The sequence below is a fragment of the Sparus aurata genome, chromosome 7, assembly GCF_900880675.1.
Source record: "Sparus aurata chromosome 7, fSpaAur1.1, whole genome shotgun sequence".
NCBI classification, from domain to species: domain Eukaryota; kingdom Metazoa; phylum Chordata; class Actinopteri; order Spariformes; family Sparidae; genus Sparus; species Sparus aurata.
Window position 1 is genome coordinate 6240550 of NC_044193.1, and position 15727 is coordinate 6256276.

Here is a 15727-nt window from a genome sequence, read left to right on the forward strand (position 1 = left end):
CTGTGCCGTGTGGTTGTAGTGTTCAGCACAGTCTGAGGATGTAATACAAGCTAATAGAGCTCCGACCACAAAGCTCCAGAGGCTTTTAGTGACATGAATGGTGCGTGGAAAACTGCGAAAGGAACAAACTTGATCTGTCATTCAGGATAGAAGTGAGTACACAGTTTTAATAGAGAGCTTTTATAGTAAGTGTGCTGCCAGACGCCAGATGTTGAAGAAGAGTTCGATATTGTTTAGTGTACATGATGACGGTTGGAAAATGCTCCTTAGGGAATAACTGAACGTCTCCAAATGAAGATTGAACTTCCAGTAGAGGTTTTTCTTCACATACAGCTGGAATCTTTTGTCGTTAATGATTAACGTGATGATTTTTGTTAGAATGTCGCAATTTCCCAAAACCAAAGGTGACATCTTCAGTTGTCTTCAGTCCAAAACAAGAGAATGTTCTATTTCCAATGGCAATGCCCAGACAAAATCAGCAAATACTTACATTTGAGAAGCTGCAGCCAAAGAAAAATTGCCAATTTTATAGCGATTATCATTAAAAAATGTCAGTTAACTATTGAATGAATCATTTCAACACCATTTTCAAAATCAGACCTCTCCAATCAGGGAGGGATGGCATTGATTTGAATCATTATGATATACTTTGTTGAATCGCAATGCTGATTGAAAAGCACGGTCGCAATTCATTTGCAACTTTTCAGTATTAATCAAGCCATCAAATACAACAGAGCACTGCTTCATTATCTGGCAACTAGTGGGCTAAAATTAGCAGCACATGCTCCGGCACTGTTGTATATAAGTGTAGTTAAAGTCAAAGTTAAAGTTTGGGCGTCGTATGCCATCAGAAGTGGGGGAATGCAGAGCTGAAATGAATCAAAATGTGGGACTGTCAAGCTTAAATCAATAGCAATGTAATGTTCGCTAGCTAGCTGTTTAGCTACCAAGACAATAGCAGACCAGCAGCAATTGAAAAGGACAATAATACGTTGGAACAAAGTTGACATAGTCCTCGGTTTGAATTTTGCCTCTGAAAAGTCTCCATTTGCAGGGTTATACAGCCTGAACTCTTTGGCCTGAACCCTCCATTCCAACAAGGATCAGACTCCCCTGGGCATGAACATGTCTAGAGGTGTATTGTCTTGGGTCTTGGTTCGCAAAACTCTCAATGTTTAGTCTTCCAAACTTGAGTGACATCCAGGTTAGGACAAACAGATTAACAGCCCGTCTACACAGATGTTCTGAGACAATGTTTCTTCTAGATCCAGTTGTGTGGGGGGGAGATGCTTCTCCCTCTCCGAATAAATAAGATGTGCAGTTGCTTTGAGACACTTTGAGTCTCTCATACGACTTGTCTTCGGTACTGAAACCCATCCAGCTGTCTGACTACGGAATGAAAGGCGATATTGTGCAGAAGACGTCTGTTCCACAGCTGACCTGTAGTTAAAGCTTTGAAATATTAGTGGAAAGGCTGACACAGGAAAGAAAAACCCTCACAGATCCAAACTCCGATGCAGCAGGAGAGAAACTTTTCTGCCACATTTCGGGCCATTCAGGATTATAATTGTGGAGTTTTTCAGACGTGCCTTTTTTTGTCTCGTCTCTTCTCTTGACGCAACCAGAAGTAATGCTGCTTTAACAAAATTCAGCTAATGACTCTGGCTTTACTTTGGGTCGTGTACCCACCAATCAATCTGTCCGCGTAGGAGCTAAAATTAGATAATCCAGATGTTTTGCCGTTCGTCTGCTAAGCAAAAAAATCCAGCGAGCCAGACGAGTTATAAACGGAAACAATGTCATTTCTGTTATTGAAGACATTAAAGAAAATCTCAGCGGCTGACTTCAAGAAGAAGAAGAAGAGAAGCTGCACAGCTTGTTTTGTACATGAAAGGGCCCTTTTATCATCAAGTGATATATTTATCTCTCATTAGGATGTTTATTTCCTCAAGTCTGAATCATGTGGATGGATCCGTCTCGGTGGATCTGTCTGCAGCTTTGAATTTTGAACAGGCAGGGGTTTCAAAAAGAGCGGGAAAGGCTGCTTCAGCTGCTCTCTCTGGCGATAAAGCAAACGAGGGGGGGGGGAGACAGTTATTTTCTTTTCGTTTTGGCAGGCTAACACACTTCTTGTCTTGTGCGTACCTCTGTGCTGCTTGAGTGTGATCAGACGGGGGGAGGCTGAGGGACAGCTGCTTCGCTCCCGAGAGGCCGGTCCCTCACACGGGGTCACCCCGGGGTCAAGAGTTGGCGGGCAGTGTTTACTGAATGTGTGCATGAATGAGTGAGCGAGGTGTGAAGGAGCTGCTAGTACATAAACGTCTGGCGAGGAGTAAGGAGTAGTGGATTGTGAGCGATTGCATCATTTAAATATCTCTAAGCCACGTCAGCGGTCGTCAGTTGGTCAAGACTGAAATATACCTCGACAAATATTGGAAGGATTGTCGTGAAATTTTGTACGGACATTCACGGTTCTCAGAAGATGAATCCTGCTGACTTTGACAATCCCTTGACTTTCTCTCTTGGGCCACCGTAGGGTTGACTTCTTTGTTTTGAGGGTAACATCTCAACAATGATGGAGGGATGTTAATGTTCCCTTCAAGATCAGTTGTGATAAATTTGGCAACTGCTTGACTCCAATAATTACCTCCACCAAGGCAGTCATATGTTCACCCACGTTTTTTTGTTGGTTGGTTTGTTGGCAAGATTACACAAAAATGACCAAACGGATTTCTACAAATTTGGATGCAGGATGCTTTCCAACCCGTAATAGACCACATAAACTTTGGATGCGGACCTGGATTAAGAGACAAATCCAGGACTAGTCTTTTTCACCTTCTCCAAAATTGCAAAATCAGGCATTTTTAAACATTTTCACTAATTTCTCAGGGAATAATACATGGATTTTAGCTTTTTGCTTGACACACAATTTTAGCTACCTAAGGACACCCTCGTGGAGCTGCTAGCATAGCTGCTAGACTCTTATTCTTTGTGTCATTTAATGAAATAAGTAGTTCAACTTTTTGGTAAATATGCTTATTTGAATTCTTGCAGAGAGTTAGAAAGGAGGATTAATAGCACGTTTTGTATGTTAATTATGAAGCTGCAGCAAACAGCTAGTTAGCTTAGCTTAGCATGAAGACTTTATTCAGATGGAAACAGCTTGTCTAGCTCTGTTCAAAGGTAACCAAATCTGCCTACAAGCACATCTCACTGATTTACATGATCACCCTTGTTTAAACATGCTTTCTTTTTCCCTCTGTTTGAAGTCTCTATGCTAAGCTAAGCTAATGAGCTGCTGCCTGCAGCCTTATATTAAATGGACAGCCATGAAAGTGGTGTCCATCTACTCCTCTAACTCTGAGTAAGAAAGGATTTTGTCAAATAATTCGTCGTCAGTCTACATTTGCTACTTTTTTATTTTGACATGAAACTCTGTGTTTAAATGAAAACCTGAAGCTGAGTGTTTTTTCCTTGGACCTGTCAGCGAACACCCCTGGCAGGAGTTTTTGCAGGAATAAGCTTGGCTGCAGACGTCCTGTTTCATATGAATGTTTCTGCTGAAGAATGTCTCCCTGTTCTCCTCGTGTGCACATTTAGAAGATGGGATTCATCTGCTCAGATTAAGTGGGAATGTTATCCCCAGCTCAGGGACTGCCTGCCTGGCCGCCTTTACTGCCTGTGAACCGTTGGTCGTTGGACAGCGCCAGAACTAATGTCTCTCGCCAAGGGAGGCTCCGAAAATATGCACACATGTTGTTCAAGGTCCAACAAGACACCAACAGCCTGATACAGGAGGGAAAATATAACAGCAGAGGCAACATCTGATCATATTTGAAAGTTTTTCTCCGTCTACTTTGATGGGCAACAGTTTGAAACACGTGTTGATCATCCAGAATATCAAACTGTATGTTCTTGCAGGCGTTTCTTAAAGGAGAATTCCACCAATTTTAGGCGTGAAGATCAGTTTACTCGTTGTGAAAACAGCTGCATAATGTCTGCTGAGGCTTTGGACGCCTGGAACACAATTTGGAAGTACAGGAACTTGCACATTTTGCCGCGAATGGGAGTCTAATGATCAAGTTGCATTGCGGGAAGTGTAGGAGCCAGTTTTTGGGTCGATACTACTGTTAAGATATGAGATTTTCACTCCACAGTTATCACGGCTGGTGCTTTAAGGTGCATTAGGAAGTTAGAGACACTCAACTTTATCAAACTCCAACACTAAATTGCACGAGCGCCTATTTTCAAAGCTGTCACATGACATTAAAATCATTTTAAATCAATAAAACAGACGAAACTGATTCCCAAGCTTGTATTTTACTATTTGTTTTTTTTACATTTCCTTTCAATAAATGCAAAAAAAATTGCTTTAACCAGGGTTTATATTAGTTTGCCAATATTTCAAACCAATATTGGCCTTTTTTTATTAAACATGGTTGATGTTGTCAAGCCGTGCGGTTTCTCTTCCGATATGATTGAGAGTCTTCTTTGACCGCAGCTACATAAAATCTGTCAGTAAAAACCAGCGATGTAATTTATCATCACTCCTTTTAATTCTTTACTTTGCGTGGTTTTTAATTGCTCTCGGTTTCTCTGGGCAGTTTGAAAGCGTCTGTTGATGATCCAAAATATCATTTCAAAGTAGAAAATTATGGAGGAGACTTTAAGCGTTTGTCATTTCTGGCGCGGGATCGGACATTTATATAAAAACATTTGACACTTACATTAATCAGTCGATCCTCTTGGTATTACTCTTTGCATTTAAAAACTCATTAGTAAAGCCTTTCAGTTGAAACACTTGGAGTATGAGTTTCATATCCAGCTTCTGTTTGTGGCTTCGTCGGATAAAACAAACACCAAATGTGTCTTCGTCTTTTCGGTTTTTTTTGGGGGTGGGGGGGGTGCTGATTTCGGAGCTGATTCCCGCAGGATTTATGTGCTGCGGTCTGCGGCATGCAGAGAAACACCGCAGCCGACACAAGAGTGTGTAGGAGGGAGAGTTGGCAGTGTTGTCATGGAGGAGGAGGAGGTGTGCAGACAGGCAAAAGTTCACCCACAGCAGGCAGACTGGTCATCTAAGGTGGAGCGCCCAACCCGCCGCCAGACTAGATATCTCCTCCAGTTTGAAAAACATCAGGAGTGTTGATCTTGGAGCGGCCGTGTGCAGTCAGGAGAGAGAGACGAATTTGTATTGTCAGACCGACTCAAGTTCCTAATTTTCCTGTGTCCCCCCTCAGTCTTTCAGTCGCCTTTTTATATTTCACCCTTCCTGTTCTTTCCAGTCCAGACGACTCCGTGGACGAGAGATGATCCGATGGAGGCTCAGCTGGGCTCCACATGCAAGACGGTTTCAGACTCGTGCTGTCAGCTTTTTGGTGGACGGACACGTTTCAGCCTGTCGTTGTGTAAAATGCGATCCTGATACTGATGTTAGGGTGCACTTGGCTCACCTGGTACGACGGATGTGACGCAACGCCTGCTTTCTCCCTCTGAGATGATGCGAACAGGATGATGGATGATCGCCACATCAGCCTTCGATCACTTTAAGTCTGTCTTTCAAAACAACGATGGCGGCTCCTCGAGATATTAGATCAGCCGCTATAGTCGTTCTCAACCGGCTTCCGTGAGAGTTTGATTCAACATCCAGATCTCCCAACACTGTCCTACTGTTGATCTGATTGGTTGATGTTGGCTTGTGATAGGCGATGATAGACGGATGGTTGGTCCAATCAAAAACAGATTCTGAGAGCGACTTCCCACGTGGTTCTTTGTATCAAACAGCGCTGTTGCACCCAGCGTTTCTGTCAGATTTGATCAGTGATTCTGCAGCTTTTATCTCCTGGTGACCATTAAAAGTGAAGTGATTTCTCTCTCCCCACTTTCTTACATCGAGTCGTAGTCTTGCAAGCTTGAAATAAGCGCCTGGCGGTGTTGCCAAGATGGCTTCTGAGCGGCAAGACTTGTCTTTAATGCCTTTGGTCGGCCTGCTGACAGGTTTTGATCTGATCTCGTGAGGTTAACCTTCCGTTGAGCAAAATCTTTAATTATTCCCACAGAGACCTGACTTACTGTCTAATCTCGTGTTGTGTGTGTGTCTAAGTTCGGAGCTTTAATGTTCAGCTTCCTGACAAAGAAGACGATCACCCAGATCACAGTAAAAAAACATCGGAAGCTCTAATCTGAACCAGCGAAACACAAGATTTGACCAAAACCCTGAAAGATTGTTGCTGAAAATATGAAGCATGCACACATATTGAATCTATTTCCAGAGTCCTTGTCTAATCTAATTTGCATTTCAGAGGCTCCTCACCACAGGCATAAACAAAACTGTGCAGAATTGGTTTAATGGCTGCATTATTCTATTTCAGCCTCTTGTGGTCGACAGCAGATCCAGCCGTGTCTGTGTCTCCTTTAAATGTACCTCTGCTGGGTGTTGGGTCCGTCGTTGTCAGTGATTTACGAGGGCTGTCATTGTTTGGAGGGGAGGGTACACATATGCCCTTCTTCTAAAATAGAGCCAGTTTTCTTTTTTTGGGGGGTTCTTTTCCACGAGGACTCGCTCGGTCAGGTGCCAGTTACAGCCAGTCACTGTCGATCGTAGTCACTGCTTCACTCAGAGCCCTCGGGGCGGTGTGAGGTTTGGCTTTTACCCCGTCAGATTTTAGATGGCGCAACAACCGGGGCCACGCGCTCCAGCGTTCACAGAGCGAGTGAAGTAAAGCAGATTTTATTTTTGTCTGGTTGAAAGTGGTGAAAGAATTCTGCTTTCTTATCTCTTTAGATTCGATTGTGCGCTCTGTTTCTGCAGTTTAATTTGTGACGTCCTCCCATGAAACATCTTTATTACTTCTGATGACAGAAGCAGCAGATCTGTCCTCCGCTCTGCAGGAAAAAAACAGCAGTTTAATTTTAAACTGAATGTTCAATTATTTGATTAATCAGTTTGAGTCCATAAATAAATGCACAAAGTGGGAAAGGTCAGTGTTTCAAGCTTCTCAAAGGAATATTTCTTCCTCTTTTCTGATAGTAAACTCAATATCATTACTTTTGGAGTAAAAAAAAAAAGACATATCATTCAAAATTCAATGGTCCATCGCTATAAAAGCCAAGAGCATCTGTTCTGATAAATTATTAATAATCAAAGTTATGGTTCAACATACATCAGTCCCTTGTTCTTGTTCCTGCTTCCTGATTGTGATGATTGCTGCTTCTCTTTGTCTCATGTGACAGTAAAGTGATAAATAAATCTTATCTGACATTTTAAAGATCAGACAACCGATGGAGACGATAATCAGCAAACATCAATATTTTCATCTGTTCTTATTATTACTGATGATTAAATCAAGCTTGCCTGCTTCTTTCTCATTATGAAATGCTTGATGATAAACATTGTGTGGCTGCAACTGTTTACTGATTCTTGTTTTTTGGTCTATAAAACATTACAAGAATGTGAAAAACTGAAAAAAACAAAAACACTTATTAGAACTCAAACTTTCTACCTGTAAATGTCTCAAACCCTTTGATATTCACTTTACTTTAACTGAGGACAAAGAAATGCAGCAAATTTCCACATTTAAAACACAGAATTCCCTCATTTTTTGCTTGAAAAATTACTGAAACTATTGGTCGAATATGAAAATAGTGCAGTTGTCGGTTATTTTCTATCCATTGATCGATGGACAAATTGTTGCAACTCTGAAATACCGACTGTCAGTAAGAAACTTTATGACTTTATTGACTCCTCGAGACATGTCTGCTACCGATCGCCGGCACTATTAGATCTTGGCACAACAAGCACGCTGCATACTCATCGGCTCACTGATATTGATGAGACGAACTCCTCGAACTTTGGTTCTGGAATAACAAGATGCGGTAAAAGTGTCCAAATTCGATACACAGCCGTGGTAACAACAACGACAGTGACTTCCGGGAGACGACTCGAGGTTGATTTGCATCGTGGCGATATGTTTGTGTAAAATGTCTTGTTGTGCAAAAGTTTCCTAGCCTGCTGCAATTAATTATTAGCTTTTTCGATTTAGCGCTTTTTGGGATAACTCATAAAAAAAACGTCAAAGCCTTTACGTTTCTGGAGTTCAACAGTTGTTCTGCTTTATAACTGAGAAGCCAGAACCAATAAATGTTTGCCTCACGATGATTTATCCTTCATGGACATTGTAATCAAATATTGAAGATCCTGCAGATCAGATTACAGCAGATCAGTTTGCTGCAGCACAGCGCGACCCGGACGTCCTCCCCTGAACTCTACATGCAGATGGGGTCTTTACAGAGATCAGACACAGGGAACAGTTCGGTGGGAGTGTTGGTGGTCCTCTTGTATTGAGTCCACTGAATGGGTGGGTGGGCCGGGGAGGGTCGTCTTGTCTGCCAGCGTAGATGAATGTCGCTGTAGAAATGGGGGGGGGGGCTCGGTGAATGGCTGCCACTCAGCTGTTTGGCTACACACAGACACAAATTTAGCATAGCAGGCAGTTATAGGAGGGGGATGGTGAGCATTTACATCCACTTGTAGAGGAGCAACCAGGCCTTAATATATACATACTGACATAACTGATGTGAGCACCTGTCCTGAAGCATACACGGTAACCCTCTGATGGATACCACGCAGATAAATCCATGCATTCGCCGATGGGTTAATGCATGTTGCCATCGGAGCATAAATGAGTAATTATTGCTGCAGCAGACATGTCACTTCTGGGAAGCCATTAGTGCAGATGCGTGTCGTCGAAGAGGGTTTCGAGGTTAATGCAGCGACGACGACAGCGGCGGCGGCGCACTTCGACATAGTGCAGAAATGTGAGGCGTGTTTACAGAGCGGCTGAGCTCTCTCAGAACAGAACGCAGGCCTGTTTGAGTATGAGGAGCACATCTAAGCTCTCGAGTGGAAACCAAAGCCCCGGCTTATGAAACAATAGTCAGGGCTTTGAGCACATGTCGGGGAGGGCATTACTGGAGACATCTGAACTCCCTCCGCACCTTAAATGCATTAGGATTGGGTTACAAAAGATTACGGAGGCTTCTTAAATTATTTGGACGATGATGTGAATGTGAAGCCAATGGGAGGAGAGCAGGAATTTCTCTGGAGGTCAAAAGATCGAAGGATGGAAAAATTAGCTGTCGACTGTGCTAAACCCCTGCTGCCTTAGTTATTGTGTCAGGCTTGCCTTAGTTATTGTGTCAGTTCTTTACGTTACAGTGGCAGATTTACCACCTGAAATTCATAGTTTTTGAAAGAAGGGAGACAAAATCAGGCTTCTTATTTCTTGTGAGCAACCATCGATTTTTACGACTGAAATGACAGTCGCTGGGAGATTTTATCAGCTATAAAAGAAAGACTATTTAAGTAAACCTTAGCTTAATTTACCAGCTAGTTATAGTAGAACAATAACAGTGGTGGTTTTAACGCTTGAAATTCGTAGTAGTGTTTAAAAGAAGTGGTCCTGCACAAAATCAGCCGTGTAATTTCTTGTTGCTTTCTTTGTACTTCCTTACAAGCTAAGCTAATTATACATTTGGAAAAAATAACATAAAGAAACATATTTTTTCTTGGTTTGTTGTGGAGTGGCTATTAAGAAGAGAAGTTCTTGAAAGAAGTGGTCTTGGATAGCACGCAGATGTAAACCAAATCAGGCATCTAATTCTTGTTAGCAACCCCTGATTTTGGCAGCTGAAATGACGACTGTCGCTAGCACATTGGAGCAGCTATAACTAGCTAGCAAATTAAGCTAACATTGGCACCATGAGTTACTTGAAAATAGCAGTCTGCAGCTGACATTTTAGTGTTTCCAGCTGATTGGTATTAAAACGAGAATCCCGTAAAAGACACCATGAATACGGTCTGCACTTGATGGCTACAAACATGATATCAATGCTAATAGACTGAGGCTAAAGCTAACAGGCTAATGATCCATGTGAAAAAAGGCCACAATTATTTTCTTGTTTTGTTGTGGAGTGGCTATTAAGACTTACGCATGATACGGAAAGTGTGGAAACAGACCATTGAACTTGTTTGCCTGCTTAGCATAGCTTAGCTTAGCTTAGCTTAGCCTACATGTTCATATTTTCAAACAGTCGGCTATATTTTCAATTTATCATAAGAGCAAAGACTTGGCGGATGAAGACCAAACAGTTTTTTTGGAAAATTTAATAAAATTAGGTAACATTGGCTCCTCCAAATTCAATATAGAACAGGACAGAGCTGCTAACATTAGCTTGAACCTTCATATAGCGTCCAAGACTGGTGTCCAGAAAGTGGGAGGAAATCTTTGAACACTTATCTTTTAACCATGCAAACTAATGTAGCTGGTTAATCATGTGCACTATGACTTTTGGACGTAACGTTACCACTGTTGGGAGTAAGCTAGTTAGCTGGATATGCTAAAGATTGCTGCTAAACACAGTATTTAATCATTTCTTTACACTTTTTTCTGTTGCTGTTGTTTTGTTTTGCAAAGTTTCAAATGAGCCCACATCACTGCACAACTCTGGAGGATCTGGAGGGGTTTGAGCCAGAAGTGTGTGAAGAGCTTAGATATCTTTCAGTGACCAGCTAGTGCCTTGAAAATGAACCGGCTGGGGTTGTTTTGAAGTGCTAGGCATTGCATAGCCAGGGGTGCCTCTTTGACCCTGCATAGTTCATGTAATGGCCTGGGAGAGCGAGGAGGAGGAGGTGGAGGAGGTGGAGGAGGGGCAGGAGGCATTAGGAGCCACACAGCTAAGAATAACCTCAGCTTCTGCTCAGTGTAGCTGAAGGGAATACTCTCAGGGATCCCACCCCCCTCCGATCAGCCATTCAACCCCGCAATACAGCCTCAATTAGGACACTAAAGCGATCAATATTCTAACAAAAACGCTGCCAATTTTTCCAGACAGGAAGTGGCTTTGTCACAATGGGGGCCTCAGACAGACCGGTCCGCCCCGTCTCCGACTCCCTGTCGCCTTACCCCCTCCACCTCCTCCAGAACTCCTCCTGTCCCCGTCTCCGGCCTCCTCCACACTTGATGAAACCTTGTGTGGTTGGGGTTTTTAAATCATGATTCAAAGGAGAGATGAGAGAGATTAAAGATGTCAAACAGTCTGATGATCGCTGAGGATCACTTGGAGCTTGCGTGCCGTCTGCGCTACAGCTGTTCTCATTTGTACGCTGGCGGAGAGACGAGCTCGCCCCGTCACCGCTGCATCACTCACCGGCTAATTCGCTCTCCCCAGCGGGTTTGTTGGTTCAGTCGGTGTGCCCCAGCTGGCGGTTTGGTTTGAGGGGGTTCGGAGAGGTAACCACTGTGTTTTAAGGGTCACTACCTGGACCCCGTGTTGGCTCTCTCCTCAGCATCCCACCTGCTCCTTCCCCATCCAGACCACCAGGCTGATTCACCCTCCCAAAACACAACCCTTCTGGGCGTCGGGGCCCAGCTGCGTCTCCAGCAGCCATCCGGCTCACACGCAGCAGCCGAGCCACTCTTTACTCTGCAGTACTGCAGTCCGGTACAACATTTGAAGTACTTAAAAATCACATCATCACCATTATTATACTTTTCAGTGAAAATAAAACAAAAAAAAATTACCATTCCTCCTGAGACGATGACTCATATCACAATTACAATATCTGTCAAAATAACCGCCTCGCTTCAATATTTCTATTTCATGCTACTTTATACTTTTACTGGAAAATGAATGTGCTTTTTGCTCCACTTATTTATTTGACAGCTTTAGTTACAGGTTACTCTACAGTTACTTTACTTTACTTAAAGATATAACAAACAAAACAGAGAATATGATGCATTGTTACCTATAAAACTCCTCAAAGAAAACAGTAAAATGTTATAAACACGTTCATGCATCTGTAATTGTTTATATTACAGTATAAAACTCACAGGGGCCGTTCTCACTTTTGATACGTCAGAAATATTTCGCAATGCGTCCTTTTTCTGAATAAAGCATAAGTAATAGTACTCATTATGCAGACTGGAGTTGCAGTTTCTGCATGTTGAAAAGTAGTCGGGACATCAATATGGCATCAAATCAACAACTTCGACCGCATGTCACTCACACACCCACTATAGAAAGCACCAGTGCATGTCAGTCAGCTGTTTTGTCATGTATCAGCTCACATTTCTTGGTAAAAGTTATTTTTCAGAGCAATTTTAACATTTTTGTGTTCAGGTATAAACAAAAAAGGCTGAAATGCAAGACACATGGAGGCAGGTAGGAAACGAAAAGCATCCAAACAATACAAAATACAAAATGCAAGAGACAAAGGGAATAAAAGAAACCAGAGGAAGCAGTCAGGGGCACAAACCGGTGAAGAGCTGGGAAGATGAGAAACAGGATGACGCAGAGATGCAGACAGGAACAGGAAGAGGAACAGGAAGAGGAGAGGCATGACACAGACCTGACGAACTGACAGACTAACTGGAAAACTGAGGTTTAAATAGTGAGGACTAGTTAACAAACGAAACACAGGTGAAGAGGAAAGAAAGGCAGGAAAAGGACAAGGGGAGGAAATGAAAAGCAAAGGCACGAGACAAGTCATCGTTCAAACGTCACAGAAACGTGCCAGCGGGGACAAAAAACGAAACCAAACTCTGCAACGTCTCCAAACTCCTCAACATGGCATCGTGTGAAACTGTTCAGACTGTGCGGTTGGCTCCTGACTTAAAGCGAAACCAGAGGTGTTCTGCCACTTTGTGCCAGTAAACAGCAGCACCACCACCGCCGCTGCTCTGCTGGACGCCTCGTCAGCACGTCACCAGCCAGAAAACCACCGGCGCTGCAGCTCGCTCAGCACAATCTGCGTGTTTATTATGTTTTTTAACACGCAAATGATCCCAGACTAACCCTGCTACGCTAACAGAGGCCGTGTGACCTCAGTCCGCCTCAACAAGTCTCGCTGAGTCGATCGGTGACTGGATGTGAGTTTAATAGACTCCCGACAAGGTTTTAATGCTCGTCTCCTGTCGCGGTGGCTGTTGTGAGTGATGTTATTATCTACTTAGCTTCTCTCTCCCCCCCCCCCGTGGTGTGAATGAGGGTCAACTCATCGGGGACCTCTGCGGCCCACTTAGGAGATGGAGATGGTTGCCGTGGCTACAGGCCCGGGGCGCTTCGTGTGCATCTATTAATGGAGGCATGTGCTGTGGGGTTGGGGGGGGGTTACAGCCTTCAGGGGGTTTCCAGCGGCAGCAGCTGGCCCTCAAGACAGAGGCCGCACATCTGGAACAGCTGGCTGGGCTGTCACTGTGTCGAGCCTCACTGGAGCAGCGGAAGCACAGCTGGAACTCGGGGTGGCGTCCCCCCCCCCCGCGCTGGGACCGCCGTGTATTTTAAACTAATGCTGACCCCTCGAAGCGGCTCGTCTATAAACTGTGAGCAGTTTAACCAAAGTGTTTCATCTTGTCTTAAGATATTCGAGTGAAAAAAAGACCAGAAACAATTAAGAAGAAGAAGTTTTGATCGCAATCATGTTTTATGTTCTTCTTCACCATCTTGTTAACCATCTGTCGACCCCTCACACGTGTCCTGCGGCTAAAAGCGGGAGGTCTCCAGGTTTTTCCTCCAGGTTGGGAACCACTCAACTAAAAAGTTTTGTGGCTTAAGAGTCCAAATGAAAATGATTAATTCAGTCATTTTTTTCAGCCGTGTCCGTTCGCTGGTTGGTTGGTTTCTCAGCAGAATTGCCCAAATACTAGTGAACAGATTTCCCTGAAACGTGGATGGAGGATGGGTCTCGGCCCAGAACAGCCCCCCATGGACTTTTGGTGCTGATCCAGCTAAAGGAGATGGTTCCAGGATTAAAAAAAAAAAGATTTTTGGGATCCTCCCCTTGAGTTAGAAAAAAAAATGGCAACACCCTGTGGCTGCTGAGACGCCTCACCCGCTGGTAGAACAGGTTGTGCTGCGTTGAACGTGCATTATATTACTGATGAACTCTGTATGATACCTTTTTAAACTAGTTTGTTTTCAAGCAGAATAAAGGGAAGGTGACATTAAAGTTATTAGTCCATTTGTTTTTAAATAAACCTGTAGATTGTTCAGTAAAATTGCAGATAACGCTCTTTAGATAAAATGCTTCTAACCGTCTAAAGCTCATGTATAAACTGTAGACATTAAAAGAGAAAATACCAAAATGACATTTTAAGATCAGTCTGGCGGCTGCTGGAAGGCGTGAGGAGGATCGAGCCTCCTGGAAAGCGAGAGCCCGCTAAGCTCTGCGATGTCACGGGGCACTTCTGAAAAAAATGACATCAGCTGCAATGAAAACAGCTTCGCTCACAGCGAGATTATCCCTGGGCATGGTCGGCTGAAGGCCGTTCAGCCGGAGATCAGCTGAGGTTACAATAACACACGGCCACATGTGGGACAATATGGAATTGATTATTTAGGCAACGTGTGTTTTCCATTCTGCGTGAGTCCGAGCTTTTGACAGATATTTCCTCTCCGGAGTATTTCCCCTCCCCTCCCGCCCAGCACGCCCTCCGGATCCTTAGAAAAGGAGATGGTGAGTGTAAAAAGCCGTGGTGGTGGAGAAGAGGAGGAGGAGGATGATGGGAGCACGTGCCATCCTTCGTCCCCTGAGCTCTCTGCAGCCCGGCCGGGCAGGCTAATCCACCCAAGGCCAGAGAGGGAAGAGATGAAATAGAGATACAAGTTTTATATCCCGCCAGCCTTGGCCGATATATGCCACAGACGCTCTCATCACCGGGCTGCTGTGTGTGCGTGCAGCTCTGATTCGTTACACTTTCTCCTCGATATCAGATAGAGAACTAGTCTCGAGTGTGTGTCAGAGAAAAAGAAAGACAAAAGCAGCCAGTGTAAAGGAGCGTCTGACACTGATACAGATTATTGGTGTCAGAACGTCTGTCAAGGTTTCGAAAATCCAAATTGTGATTTCGATCTGTCGCTTTTCACCCTTTGCCTTCATTGTCAATGTAGGAGCTCATGTAGTGCACCCTGGGAGCTGTTTCTAAAAACAGGACCTCGTGTTTCCCAATTTTCATTCATATGAAGTTCAAATCTGGCTACTTGATGCGAATCAGGGGTGTCCAGTGTGATTTGCCGCCTCTGAATTCTCCTGAAAACACCATAAAATCTAATATAATTCAAATATTCTGCATCTGCATGGCTTAGTTCTCGCCTAAAACATCTTCAGAGACACTGAGTTGATTTCTGTTTCCAAACGAGATCCCATGTTGGTGCATTTTTAAATCCCAGAGCGGCGGCACCCCAGTGGAACTCGTCCAATCAGGTGCAGGTGGTGTGCTTTTGCGTGGTTGACGGACGGTGTAGCTCGCGTAGACACGTACCACGAGTGAGGCGGTTGCATCAGAGCAGAAGTGGCACGTTTATCCTATCAGCAACTTCCGATAATCTGAAAATGCTGAACATGGGATCTGATCGTCAGCTGAGCAGTCAAGTAAAGCACTTGACTACAGAAGTGCTTTTGTCAATAAACGCTGCGATGAAATAAAGGAGGCAAACACTGAAAACCGAGAAACTGGATAATCAAAGTCGGCAGCGTGGATCCTCTGGGGACCGTGAACGTTGTCTTGGATCAGAGCGGTTCACTGACTTGACATTTTATCCCTCGAGGCCGTAACGCTCGTGAAGACTGGTTGAGGGACGCACAGCTGTGATCGTATATGAAGATCGTATTCACGCTCCAGTGGAACCGCAAGGTCAGATAATGTCAGGGGGAGCAGCAGATAGATAC

At 43.9% G+C, this 15727-nt stretch overlaps 1 protein-coding gene across 3 annotated transcripts in view; it reads left to right on the plus strand.

Moving 5' to 3' along the window:
• acap3a (ArfGAP with coiled-coil, ankyrin repeat and PH domains 3a) overlaps nucleotides 1–15727 on the plus strand; it is a 74503-nt gene that overhangs the window by 17224 nt on the left and 41552 nt on the right. The gene's annotated exons all lie outside the window — the stretch shown is intronic.